We start from the raw sequence: 13,855 nt of genomic DNA on the forward strand, positions 1-13,855 counted from the left end.
GCACAAAAAAGTGTTTCAGATCATTAATAGTAAAAAAAAATTGGGGAAAACTAATAATAAAAAAACTAGGAAAAAATATATCTAACAACAGGGAAATGATTAACTCAATCATGGTCCATCCACTTAATCTAATAAGAAACCTTTTTTAAAAGTAGGGTTAGGGGAGCCTGGGTGGCTCAGTCAGTTGAGACTTTGGCTCTGGGGTTGTAGGATTGAGCCAAGTCAGCCTCCCTGCTCAGTGGGGAGCCTGCCTCTCCCTCTCATCAGTCTCCCTCTCCTCCCTGCTCCTGCTTTCTCGCTCACCATCTCTGTTGCTATCTCTGTCTCTCTCTCAAATAAAATATTTTTTAAAATAGGTTATAAAGATTATGTAACAGTATGAATAGTGCTTCTAATAGTAAATAACAAGTTAAGCTTTATAATTACTTGACATCAGTAATATAGAAAGGAAATGCCCGTACCAGTTAAGGCCAACTATCCAACCTGGAGGAGGGTTTCACTTGGGAATCAGCTGAACAGAGTTGTTAAAAGATGAACTGAGTCACATTAAAATTTTTAAGAGTTGATGTGAGCATTTATCAGTTGGAACCCAGCATCAGCAAATAGGAAGTGATTGGGAACATTCTGACCACGGGAGCCAGACTTCAAGAATGATTCGATCGGGGGTGCCTGGGTGGCTCAGTGGGTTAAGCCTCTGCCTTCAGCTCAGGTCATGATCTCAGGGTCCTGGGATCAAGTCCCGCATCGGGCTCTCTGCTTGACAGGGAGCCTGCTTCCTCCTCTCTCTCTGCCTACTTGTGATTTCTCTCTGTCAAATAAATAAATAAAATCTTTAAAAAAAAAAAAGCTCTTAAAAAAAAAAGAATGATTCGATTGGCTCTGGCTTGGTCCCATTGGTGGTTGTTCTTGGTTGTCCTTCGGCTGCTTTCATTTTGTAGCCCTGAGACTTTTACAGGCTATGATTTTGGATTTCCTTACGAGGTCACCATGGCATTAGGGCCCCAGGAGCCCAGCAGCCTCTTTGTTCAGGGTAGCAGAGATGCCACACTCCAGTCTTCCCCTGCCCTGCATTCTGTGCAGGTCATCAGGTAGCAAGGAAGCTTGGCCGCACCTGAAAGCCCGTCTGTGTGTGCCGTCAGTCTCCACCTGCTTTGTGGGTCCTCTAAGGGAGGTCATACTGAATGGAGGGACACGTTGTGAGGACAACCAAGGCAAAGTGTTAGGGCTGACGCCTGCTGTGTCCAGGCCTCTCCTTATGGACGGTATGAAAATCCCTGGAAATAGAAGCCCAAACAAATAAACAAACAAACAAAACCCCACAAAGATTGTGTGTCAATAATGCACAATATCTGGCTGGCAAAAGTCAAAAATCAGCCTTTCGTGGTTATCATACATGATTCCTTATGACGATTTTTTTCTCTTAAGTTCACCAGGTAATAGTAATGACCTATTGCTGTACCTTGAGAGGGATATTGTAATGATCTCCCTCTGAAATAGACTTCCCTCCTTCCTCGGCCTTCCCCAGCGTCATCTTTGATCTGCTGCAAACACGCCATGGTTAGGCACAGAGAAGCCTTGGCCTCAGAGCTCTGTTTCTGAATCCCGGGCTTAGATCTGTCCAGCCCTCTGAGCAGTATGACTTGTAAGGAAAAGCCACCCTGGGGCTCCTAGATTCACAATTTATCTCTACGGTTTTCATGTTACCTTGTTATCCTGGTGTTGCCTTGAGGCTCTTGAAAATAACACTTAAAAATATTCACACGTCTCAAGTTTGTGATTCCTTTTTTTACACTCCACCTTGTTTGAAAAAGGAGTGATGGAAGCTTGGAAGTATAAACTGGATTTAAAGAAGGAAACGAAGATAAAGAGAAAACAATATTTGGAAAAGAAGTTGCTGCTAGGGTAAGGATAGTACCTATCACGCATGTAAACATCCTTAAAAGACAGAGCTGGGCATTTGATTTCTAGCTCCCCGGCACCCACGGCAAGCGTGGAGGAATCATTATTGTCACTAACATGTCTTCTTTATGGTTACTTTGGAGAATTCTAAAAAGTGTCCATCAATGGATGCATGGGTAAAGAAAATAAGGTATATATACACATAATAGAATATTGCTTGGGCTTAAAAAAAAAAAGGAAATTCTGCCATTTGCAACAACATGGATGAACTTGGAAGACATTCTGAGCGACATAAGCCAGTCACAGGTTTTATTCCATTTATAGGAGGTATCTAATACGGTCAAATTCACAGAAGCAGAAAATACAATAGTGGTTGCCAGGGACCAGGAGAGGGGGCAACACACAGTTGTTGCCTCATGGGAATAAGGTTTTAGTGACGTACGAGGAATGAGTTTTGGAGATCGGCTGTCAGCATAGGACCTATAGTGAACAGTATAATACTGTGGCTTCAACATTTCTTAAGATGGTGGATGTCAGGTTGTAGTCTTATCACCAAAAAGTGGGGGCACAGGAAACTTGGGGAGATGTTGGGTATGTCTCTTATCTTGACTGTGGTGAAGGAATCACAGGTGTTTGCCTACGTCCAAACCCATCGAATGGTAAGAATTGCCAAATGCAATTCTTTGGACAGAGATTATACCTCAGTAAAGCTATTGAAAACAAATAAAGATAACCACACTTAACCATTTTTTCTAATATTATCAAGTAATAGGTTTCCTGAACAGAAATCCATATCAGAACAAAACATAATCAAGGGTTGTTTAGTTAATGGGGTAATGCATCCAACACACAGAATATAGATGGCCCACATAATCTGTGTTCATTTCTATCAAAATCTTCTACTTTTAAGAATAATGCATTGTATAAAATAAGTAATAAAAGGGCTTTGTGGAATAAGGTTATCTTTCCATCGTTCGTATTTGATTACTCACAGTTTTTTCTATTGCAAAGTGGGTAAAGGAAAATTTTCCTTGCCTTGATCAAGAGCATTGATCAATGTGTACACACTGATAAGCCCTTCATAGGTGACCTGAGGACCTTAGCTCCACTGGTATGTAAGACAGTGTAGGACTAGAAATGAAGTTACTTGAGTTCAGAGTGGATATAACATCTCTGCTTCCTGTATTTCCACAGTGCCCTGCAGTATATGGGAACGATGAGTTAAAACAATCTCATTTGTAGAAGTGAATGTGATCAGGATGTGTGATGCAGGTTTTATGCTGATCTGTCGGCTCACAGTGAAATAAGCTTGCATGAGAGCACCCCGGAAGCACTCGACATTCATTACATTTATCATCAGATCATAATTTTTTTTAATATTGTATTTATTTGACAGAGAGAAATCACAACTAGGCAGAGAGGAAGGCAGAGAGAGAGGAGGAAGCAGGCTCCCTGCGGAGCAGAGAGCCCGATGCGGGGCTCAATCCCAGGACCCTGAGATCATAACCTGAGCTGAAGGCAGAGGCTTTAACCCACTGAGCCACCCAGGCGCCCCCACATCATAATTTTTTAAGGTAAAGTGAGGCTTTAATATAATACGGTTGCAACTGGTTAATAACACGGCGACAATTCCATGTACATTTGTCTGCAAGTGATGATAGCCTGGTTGGTTATTTTTAAATCACAGATGTTTTTTGAGTGTTTGCTCGCTATACAACTGTGCTGAGGTATAATTGATGTAAATAAACTGTCCATATTGAAATTGTACTATCTGATGAGTTTTGACATAATAAACCGCCATGAAACCATCACTATAGTCAAGTTAATGAACCTGCCAATCACCCTTGAAAGTTTTGCTCGTGTCTTTCACACTCTTTTATTGTAATTGTTTTGTATCTGCCTGTTTCCACTATATGACAACAAATTTACTTTTTGGCATCCATTTCATTGTGATGCAATGGATGTTTATTCTTTGTTCTTTTTACTTTATTTTTTTAAAGATTTTATGCATTTATTTGACAGAGAGAGAGAGAGATCACAAGCAGGCAGGCATAGAGAGGGGGGAAGCAGGCTTCCCGCCAAGCAGAGAGCCCGAAGTGGGGCTCGATCCCAGGACCCTGAGATCATGACCTGAGCCGAAGGCAGAAGCTTAACCCACTGAGCCACGCAGGTACCCCTCCTTTGCTCTTTTTAAATGCAATCAACAATTGTCACTTTTACAGTGACACAGGGATCACTAAAGGATTTCCTCTTACACAGAAAACTTAGGCTCCAGAAGGGAATTAGCTTCTAGGTATTTAAGTAGGGCAAGATGCCAGGAAGAAATGGCCAATCCCTGTCTCAGGACAGGAATAGAACCCCCAAAATGAAGAAGAGATGAGGACGGGGGTGGGGAGGACTTGTTATCACTTCGCAGGAGGAAGTGGCATCAGGAAGAAACAGCCCAATCCGATACACTGTGAAGGGAGCGTCCACCATCATTTCATTAAAGGAGTAAAATATGTGTAAAAATATACCAGGGACCGGTGAAGTCCTCCATAAAATAAAAGAAAGGAAGAACTAGAGGACCAAAAAAAGAGAGAATTGAAAGGAAGGAGAGAAATAAGATACGAAGAGTAAGAGGAAAAAAACAAATGGCAAACATTGCTGTGGGGCCTTTGGCTAAGGAAAGTACACAGAGTGACTTTGGTGGTTAAGAACCAGAGACAGGGGGGCGCCTGGGTGGCTCAGTGGGTTAAAACCTCTGACTTCGGCTCAGGTCATGATCCCAGGGTCCTTGGATCGAGCCCCGCATCAGGCTCTCTGCTCAGCGGGGAGCCTGCTTCCTCCTCCTCTCTCTGCCTGCCTCTCTGCCTACTTGTGATCTCTATGTCAAATAAATAAATAAAGTGTTAAAAAAAAAAAAAAGCCAGAGAAGGTAAATTCCTGGAATGGGTCCCCTCGGATGCCGGCCCCACGTGACGCAGTGGCTAGGCCAGGGTGTGAGACAGGAAGGTGACTGATCTGAAATATATTTCCTCCGCCATCTCTGCCCATCACCAGAGAGGGAGACAGAAGAAAACTTTCCCTCCTCAGGAAAAAAAAAAAAAAAAAAAGAGCTATTTTTGTCAAGTCCAGTGAGCCTGAATTGGCAGATGAATATTGTTAATTGGTGCAGTTTCTTCAGTGCAGGAGACAGTTTCCATCAGAGTAGCTGTTTCTCCGCCACACAAACAACAATGAAGTTTCAGAATCCTTGTCAATAATGAGCTCACAATCCTGTGCCCTTGCACTTTGCTAGAAAAGGAAACCCCATCTTAAAGCTGTCGCCATGACGTCCTCTCTCTGGGCCATTCGTTCCATGGCGACAATGCAAATGCGATTTTTTTTTTTTCTCTAAGAATTTCTACATTTAGGCGTCAAATCAAGCTGTTCTAGTGGCCCAATTGTGATGCTCCCTTCATCAACAGACTTTTCAAGGAGTTCCTGACTGAAAGCAACCAGGCAACTCTGCTAGGTGTACCTTGTTCTGAAAAGCACGGGGTGGGGAGCGGAATTAAAACGGAGGGTAGAAGCACTTCCCCCTTTAAGAAATACCAGTTTTGTCTATCTCACAGTTTCATGAACTTGACAAATGTATATTCCCACATAACCACAACCACGTTAGGATAGGGAGCACCTACCTCACCGCAAAATTCCTGGTCTTAGACAACCACGGATTTGTCTTCTGTCACTGTGGATGAGTGTTGCCTTTTACAGAATTTCATATAAATGAAGTTAATATCATGACTTCCTAAAAATTCCACTTAATATTTTTTAGGGTTTATTTATTTATTTTAGAGGGAGAGTACACATGCACGTGGTTGCAGAGAGGGAGAGAGAGAGTGAGTCCTTAAGCAGACTGCCCACTGAGCACGGATCCCCATGCGGGGCTCAATCCCCCAACCCTAAAATCTGAGCTGGAACCAAGAGCCACATGCTTAACTGACTGAGCCACCCAGGTGCCCCTCAATGAATGTTTTTGAAATTCAATCCGTGTCGCATGGACACCAGCAGTCCATTCCTTTTCATTGCTTCCTAATGTTCTATTATATGATTGTAACTCAATGTGTTTACCCTTAAGACATTTGGATTCTTTTCTGTTTTAGGCTATTATGAATAAAGTTATCATGAATATTAGCATCCAAAAATTTTTGTGGATATATGTTCTCGTTTTTCTTGGGTAAGCACTTAGGAATGGAGCTGCTGTCTCATATAGTAAGTGTATTTTTAACTTAAAAGAAACTGCCAACTGTTTCCCAAGCTAGCTATACCACTTTGTATTTCCATCAATAATGCCCAAGATTTCCAGTTGTTCTAAACCAGAGCCAGTGAAATGGGTGTGAATTTATATCTCAGTGTGGCTTTAATTATACTTTCCTGATGACAAGTAATGTTGAATAGTTTTTCATGTATTTATTGGCCATTCATTAAGTTCTTTTGTGAAGTGTTTAAAACCTTTCTCCCATTTTTAAAAAATAGGGTTGTCTTCTTATTATTGGTTTGTAAGAAGAGTTCTTTAAATTTTTTAACACAAGTCTCCTGTCAGATATATTGTATTGTGAATATTGTCCTTCAGTCTGACTTGCCTTTTCGTTTCCTTCAATGTGTCTTTCAAGCAACCGAATTTTAAATTTTGATGAAATTGAATTTCTCTCCAGTTTTTATACTTTGTGTTTTGTGCTTTCTCCATAATTGCCAAGATTTTCTCCGGTTTATCGCTAGACATTTTATAATTTCAGGTTTTACACTTAGATCTATCCGCCATCCCCCACGCCCCAAGCCAAACTGTATCCAGCTTTATTAAAGACACTTTCGACAGACAATCATGGTACTTCAGGCAGGACATGGGCAGACAATCGTTAACAGTATACAACAACTTTCAAACTCCCTTCTTCAATGGACTGCCGAAATCAGAAAGCCATTATAAAACCCCATGAACTCCTCATGTGATGCCCTGAACAGGGAGAGGTTAGCGTGAAGGTTGCCTTTTCACACTTAGCAGGTCCTTCAATGGGTTTTCACAACCTGACCCTGACTTTCAGGAAATGAAATGAAAATGGCAGAGGTATCCATCTGAAGATACAAAAGCTAAAAAAGGAATTCTTTTGAAGGACGCCATCTCCATGGTGACAGTGCAGAGTCTGGATTGCCTGACATACCGGAACCATTTCTTGGAGTCAGGTTCCAACAGGTGTCTGGGCTTAAGGAAGTCAAGTCTATGTTGAAGGCAGAGGGAGAAGAAGACATAAAAAATAAATTTTAGTCTTTCCAACATGAAAAGGAGTTTGTGCCAACGTGGCTCATGTGTGTCAACATTAAGGAATCCCTCCTTCTGGAAACCAAGAGAATGATTCTCAAAACTCGAAGAGAGAGGTATTTTCGCTCCATATCAATCTAGCTTCGGAGATAGTCTGTTAGTGATATATGCCCGTCCCCCAGCACAACAATGAAGCGTTCTGTGTGCTAACAAAAGGGCTAAAAAAGGTAAAACAAAATTTTGCATTTTTATGAAACTGGATAAAAAGTTGTATTTCAGACTGTACAGTCACCAGAATACAGTTATCAAAAATGCACAAACTTCAGTTGGCCGGTCCAGCGGCTTCAGCTTTCTGCGCCTGCTCTACTCGGGCATCTCCATTTGGGTCTCTCCATTTTCTGCAGGGTTGCTCCCGTCCTTGTCAGCATCAGCTTTCCCCTTTTTCCTTTGGGTTCCTTCTCTCCCTTCTTGGCAGGGGCCTTTTTAGGCTTGGACTCTGCTTCAGAGAAGAAGGTTTAGCAGATAACTTGGCAGATCTCCTCTGTGGTTCATCCTTCACCTTGGCTTTATCTCCTTTAGCATCCCCTTGGGCCTTTCTCTTGGGCATGGTGGCCATGCAGTAGGACACAGGCGCTGGGCGGGGGGCATGAGGCATTCTCTGGCTTTGACCAGTCCAGGGTCATTCTCACCTCTTCTTCCGATCTGTCTTCCATCTTGTGTAAATTTTTGCGTGTGACATGAGAAACAGATCTTGAGGTTCTTTTTATTTAATCAGTGTCTATTCGGATACTCAAGGCCCATTTGTTGGAAAGACTATCCTAACGGATTAACTTGCATCTTTATAAACAATCAATTGACGATACATGTTTGGTCTATATCTGGACTTCAGTCCATAGATCTGTATATCTATCCATATGCAAATATACATTACCTTGATTAGTTACATCCCAGAAAGTCTTGAAATCAGCTACAAGTCATGCGACTTGGTTCTTTTTTCCCCTTAAAATTATTTTGACTATCTTAGTATTGGCATTGGATTCTATATAAATTTTAGAAGCAAGGTGCCAATTTCTACCCAAAAATCCTGTTGAGATTTTGATTAGCATGGCTTTCCATTTATAGAACAATTTGGGTACAATTGACATCATTTTATTTATCTTACTTTATTTTATTGTGGTAAGAATTCTTAACATAAGATTTACCCTCTTCACAAAATTTTAAGTGTGCAATTCAGTATTGTTAACTCTAGACACAATAATTGATTGATTAATTAACACAAGAATTGACACCTTCACATGTTGATTTTCCAATCCTTTAACATGGTGCATTTCTGTATTTATTTACATTATCTTTAATTTCTCTCGTTTTTTGTATTTTAGAGTACAGCTCTTGCACATATTTTATTAAATTTATTCCTAAGTAGCTCGTGTTTTTAGATGACACTAAATGGTGTGATTTTATAAAATTTTATTTTCCAATTATTTACTTATTTTAGTATATGGAAGTATAATTGATTTTTTATATTGACCTTGAACCCTATGACTTTGTCAAGATATCCAAATCTGTATACTCTTGAGCTATAGTTTGTTGTTTTAAAGATTTACTTATTTATTTATAGGGAGAGACACAACCCTCAAGCGTCATCCATCGCAGGACCCTGAGATCCTGACCTGAGCCACATTGATTGCTTAACCAGTGGAGCCACGCAGGTGCCCCCGAGCTATAGTTTTTGAAAATATTTTTCTAACCTTCATTTTCATAGGAATGACGTGGCACATGTTTGATATCATTGTCTTCATTTGGATAGGTTGCACTCAAGTTCATTGCTGTTTTCTTTTATAGCTCCTAATATCTTCTGTTTGCAGCATTCAGCAAAAATGTCATTTAAATATTGCATTTTCAACTCTATAACTTCTACTAGGTTCCTTTAAGATTTATTTTCCACATCTTACCTCATGATTATACTTTCTCCTGAACCCTTTACAGCACGTCTAGTAAATACTTAAGAGTCTTTGTTAATTCGATCATGTCTGTCTTTTCTCCATCTTTAATATATTTTCCTCCTAAGCGCAAATGACATTTTATTGTTTCTTTCATATGCCTACTAACTTTTTTTATTGGAAGCTGGGCCTTGTAATTAGTATGATGTTGAGTACTAGATTTTATTGTCTTTAAAGAGGACTGAAACTTGTTCTCATATATGCTACAACTGCTTGAGGATCGGTTTAATTTTTTTAAGCTTGTTTTAAATACAGATTTGGGCAAGGCTAGTGTTGCCTTTACTATAGGGATGGTTTCACCCTACGGCTACCCTGTGACTTTTCAGGGAACTCCTCTGGGGCTGAGAGAAAGCTGAACATCCCCTAGCCCCTGTGGACTGTGGGACTTGCTAGCCCATCAATCCCATGCCATTCTTTCTCTTGGCCTTATAGAATTTTCCTCTTTGCATGTGCAAATCTCGCATTCTACAGCACTAAGGTGACCTCCATGCATGGACCTGGATCCTTTCGCCAGCATACCCTTCTCCCCACTCAAACCCCTCACCTCAACCTGTGCAGACTCTGATCTCTGTCTCCTCTGTGTCTCCATTCAGTGAGACCAGACAAGATATGTTCAAGTTTCTTCTTCCCAGAAAATGCCTCCAGGCAGAAAACCAGGCTCACCATAAGACTCACGTTCTTTGTCTCTTTTCTCACAGGGATTTCACTTCTACATTGCTCCTTGTCTAATGTCTCCAAACAGTTTTCTAGTTTATGGTAGGACAATGAGTCTGGTGCCAGTAACTCCATCACGGCTTGTGGGAAACATTCCCTTTAGAAGGTAAAATTGTGAAGAGTTACATAAAGATAGAGCCTGTAGAGTAAAATTATAATTGCTCATACTTTTTTCAGTTGCACCAGAGAACGGAGGTTTGGTTCTATCCTACAGTTTTATGTAATCCCAAATAGAACCACAGCAACCCCTTTCATTTCTATGAAAAATTCCTCAAAATGTGGATAGAAAAACCAGGTCGAGATACTTTAATGAAAGTTAAGGTGACTTAATTCTACTGGAAATTTGCATGAAGAATCTGTTTTTACTTTCCATAAATTCTGTCATAAAGTGAGACTCTCAACATGGATATATTTTATTATTCTATTTTATAATGGGCAGGGAAGTGTCTCATCACTAAAAGACAATTATAAAGAAGGGTCTTTTTTCTCTGTCTTTGCCTTTTTTCTCTTCACATGATTAATCTTTAATGAATGTTTTGAGGACTGACTCAAGTCTATTCCTCCAGGGGATCTTACCCAATGGTTTCATCCCTGTTGAAATTATGGTAAAGCCAAACAACAGCCAGAAAAGAAACCATAGCGCATATGGTGCCTTAAAGTAGATGGAAATTCCTCTCTGCAATGACAGTTTCAAGGTAAATGGACCAGAGTGAGCAGGGCAGCTCCTTCCCAGGTATCTTTCAGTCACTATACACCATCCCTGCACTGTTGGATTTCTCCCATTTTCTGTTCCAGAGCAGCTTGGTGTAGGGGAGAGAATATAATGGAGGTGAGACCTTCCATAGGGCTTAAGTCTTTGGTGGTGAGAACTTAGTCATAGGACCATACCTCACGACAAGGAGGCTAGAACATATAATGTAGCCAGACAGCCATGGTACAGCTGCCTGAACACATAAGAAGGGGAAAATGGATTTTGGCGGACAGTTAGTAGTATCCATTTAATTCTCCCTTCTCAGAACTCAACCTCATGTTCATCTCTGGCATAGCAATCAGCTCTGTTAATCAGATAAGTAAGAAGTGGTGCTCAAAATGGGAAGGACCATTTCACAAACTTGTGCCCAGATAAAGATTGGTAAATCTGACTTGGGTGACTTTCATCATTGCTCCTTTGTGAGAAGTCACATGTTTATTGGGTCTACTAATGAGATTTCTGCAGTCCAATTTCCATGTAGTGATCACTTAAGATAGAATATAGAGAAATGCAATGTTATTCATTCATCAGTACCACAGGTCTGTGGGACAGACATGCTTGTTCAAATCTTGGTTTTGTCATCTCCAAGCTTTGTAACTTCGGGTGAGTTATTTAACTTCTCTGAGCCTCAGCTTGTTGATAAGTGTAACAATACCCAGCTTTCAGATTTATGGTAAAGATTAAATAAGGTAACATTTATAAACATCGAATAGAGTGCCTGAACACATAGTTGGAGCCCAGTAAATGAAGGATAAAACATGTGTGTGTGTGTGTATGTGTGTTCACTTTGTTCTCTCTTGTTTCCTCTCTCACTATTCTCATTTCTGTGGAATGTTCCACAATAACAAATGTATATTTAAGAGATACTGGTTTACATTTTATTCAGTTCCCCTACATGGCAACCCAGTGTGTTTGTCGTCTACTTATATCATGGAACCAATAAGAAATAAGAAACCACATTTCCTTTCTGGAGAAGCAGCTCATTCCTTGAAGGACGTGTCCAGCCTTCCCTAAATAACAGTCATCAACTAAATTCTGAAAGAACGTTTCAGGCAGCAATGCAATCAGAAGAAAGATTACTTTTTTTGAGAAATGGAAGATTATTTGAGGGGATACACAAACTCGTATTACATAATAGTAAGAACAGCTGCCTGGGAATCTCCTTGCTAACCTGAATTCTTCCACAGTGAGCTGTGTGGCCTTAAACTAGTCACTTAGTCAGTCTGGGTCTAAAAATAATACCACTCATTTCTATCACTTGTGAAAAATTCCTGTACCAAGCACTGTGCATTTCGTTTTACAATCAAGGCTAAAAGAACTTAAGTAAATTGTCCAAAGTTTCTGAGCACTGGAGCAGAGGTTTTAATCCAAATCTGCTTTGCACAAAAATCATTGCTCTTTACCCAACGGGGACATCAGACTAGCTTATCTTTCAGGTTAGATAAAGCTCTAAAATTCAATGAATTTATGAATTTGGGTCAAGGAAAGCTCAAAACAGAAGAGTTGCCTGGAAGACACCACAGTGAAAGCTGTTTCTTTGACTAGGACAAAATTCATTTCTTTAAATTTGCCCCTTGACTGTGCCATTTAGCACATGTGAAGATATACAAGGTCATGAAATAGCAGAGAGCTGTTCTCTTTGTCTTACACTCACGTGTCAGGACCGTTGAAGCCAAGGAAGAATTCCATGGAGGGTCCATGAGTTTGGAATTTCCTCTAACAGAACTCGTGCACGAATGACCTCCCCAGCTTTCCAGCCTGGAGCCTCTTACATTTATTTTTTAGTGTGTCCAATTGTTTACTGCCCATCACTTATTTCCTTTATTGGGCTGCTTTCCCCCTGGAGAAGGGTTCATATTTTTTCCAAACCCACCTTTGCATGCTTGAGTTTTTAACTTTTTTTTTTTTTTTTTTTTAAAGCTCCGTGGTCCTCTTCGGAAATCCTTGCAGTCTGCTCTCTTGGCATGGTCTCTGATTTCCAACGTATAGCCCTTGGTTTGATTTGAGTATGTACTTTAATAAATATTCCACCATACAAATCTGCAGGAGGGCCTGACGGTGATACCCGTGCTCGAAATCCACTTGTTTCCCAAAGAGGAAACTCCCACCTTGTGCTCAGCTAAGACAGTCTGCCCTGCCATCATTTATTTTATTCTCACACGTACCAGAAAGTGTGCTGTGCGCTTTACTTCCATTAACCTGTGCGGCCCTCATAAGGACTGTAGACATTAATTATGTGATCTGTGGCATAGTTTCTATCCTCCGTCTCCATCCAAGGATCTGCTTGTTATCTTTAAATACCTGTTTCTGAGCTACCAAGGTTTTGGTGCTTGGGGTCTGTAAAACATTTTATTCATTAAATTGTTGTAAACCCAACTGGTGGAAACCCACGTTGGGTTAAACCTCACAGCAGCGGCATCAGAGAAAACAACATAAAGCAGGCAACAAACTAGAGTTGTTCATTCAGTCAGAATCTCAAAAAGGTAAAACGTAAAATAAAGACAGTTCTCACGTGGGCCTCTAGCTTGAAAGCAATTCATTCCTTTATTTAATCATCACTGTTTCTGGTCCAGCCCTGGAGACAGGATGACAATGAAAGGTGTGTTTGGTTGAATGCCTGAGTGGGTAGGTTCTGCTTGAGAATTATCATGCAGGAGTCAGTCAGTGAGATTTTTAAAATCTCAAAATTAATATCTATCTCCCTTCACACATCCCAAACAGTCTGTGTAGCGTTACCAATAAATGAACCCCCAAGGAGAAAGCGGAGTTATCACCCCAAGTTTGTACTAAGTAAAGCCACTCTTTCAAGGGGCTCCTGCTCCAAAAAGCATCAACTCAAAGTAGAGTTTTGGGAGGAGCGGTGCCATGGACATGGGATATCATCCATCGACATGGGGGCAACTCGGCTCTTGCATTTTAACACCAAGTCTTGTAATCTGAGTTGAGGTGCGACTATTGAGCGCTACTGCCAATGTCCACGGTGAAGAAATTTGCTCAGAACTTTCTTGTTCATGAAATGTTTTCACTTCCATAACCTAAGGATGGAAGCTCTTGCTCATGGTCACCACTGAACCAAAGGTTAAATTAACGGGACTGGAGCAGAGGTTTTAATCCAAATTATTTGGATTATTTAAACACCGAGCAGTAAAGACAGTATGCAAGTAAATGAAGCAGGGACAGAGAAACGCTGCAAGTAAGAACACTGTAGCCACC

General features: G+C 40.7%; 1 pseudogene; it reads right to left on the bottom strand.

Annotated features, from left to right (window-relative positions):
- Window positions 1–7,499: 7,499 nt before the first annotated feature.
- LOC123946507 lies at window positions 7,500–7,784 on the bottom strand (annotated as a pseudogene).
- Between the last annotated feature and the right edge of the window lie 6,071 nt (window positions 7,785–13,855).

Source organism: Meles meles, chromosome 7, assembly GCF_922984935.1.
Source record: "Meles meles chromosome 7, mMelMel3.1 paternal haplotype, whole genome shotgun sequence".
Classification (NCBI taxonomy): Eukaryota; Metazoa; Chordata; class Mammalia; order Carnivora; family Mustelidae; genus Meles; species Meles meles.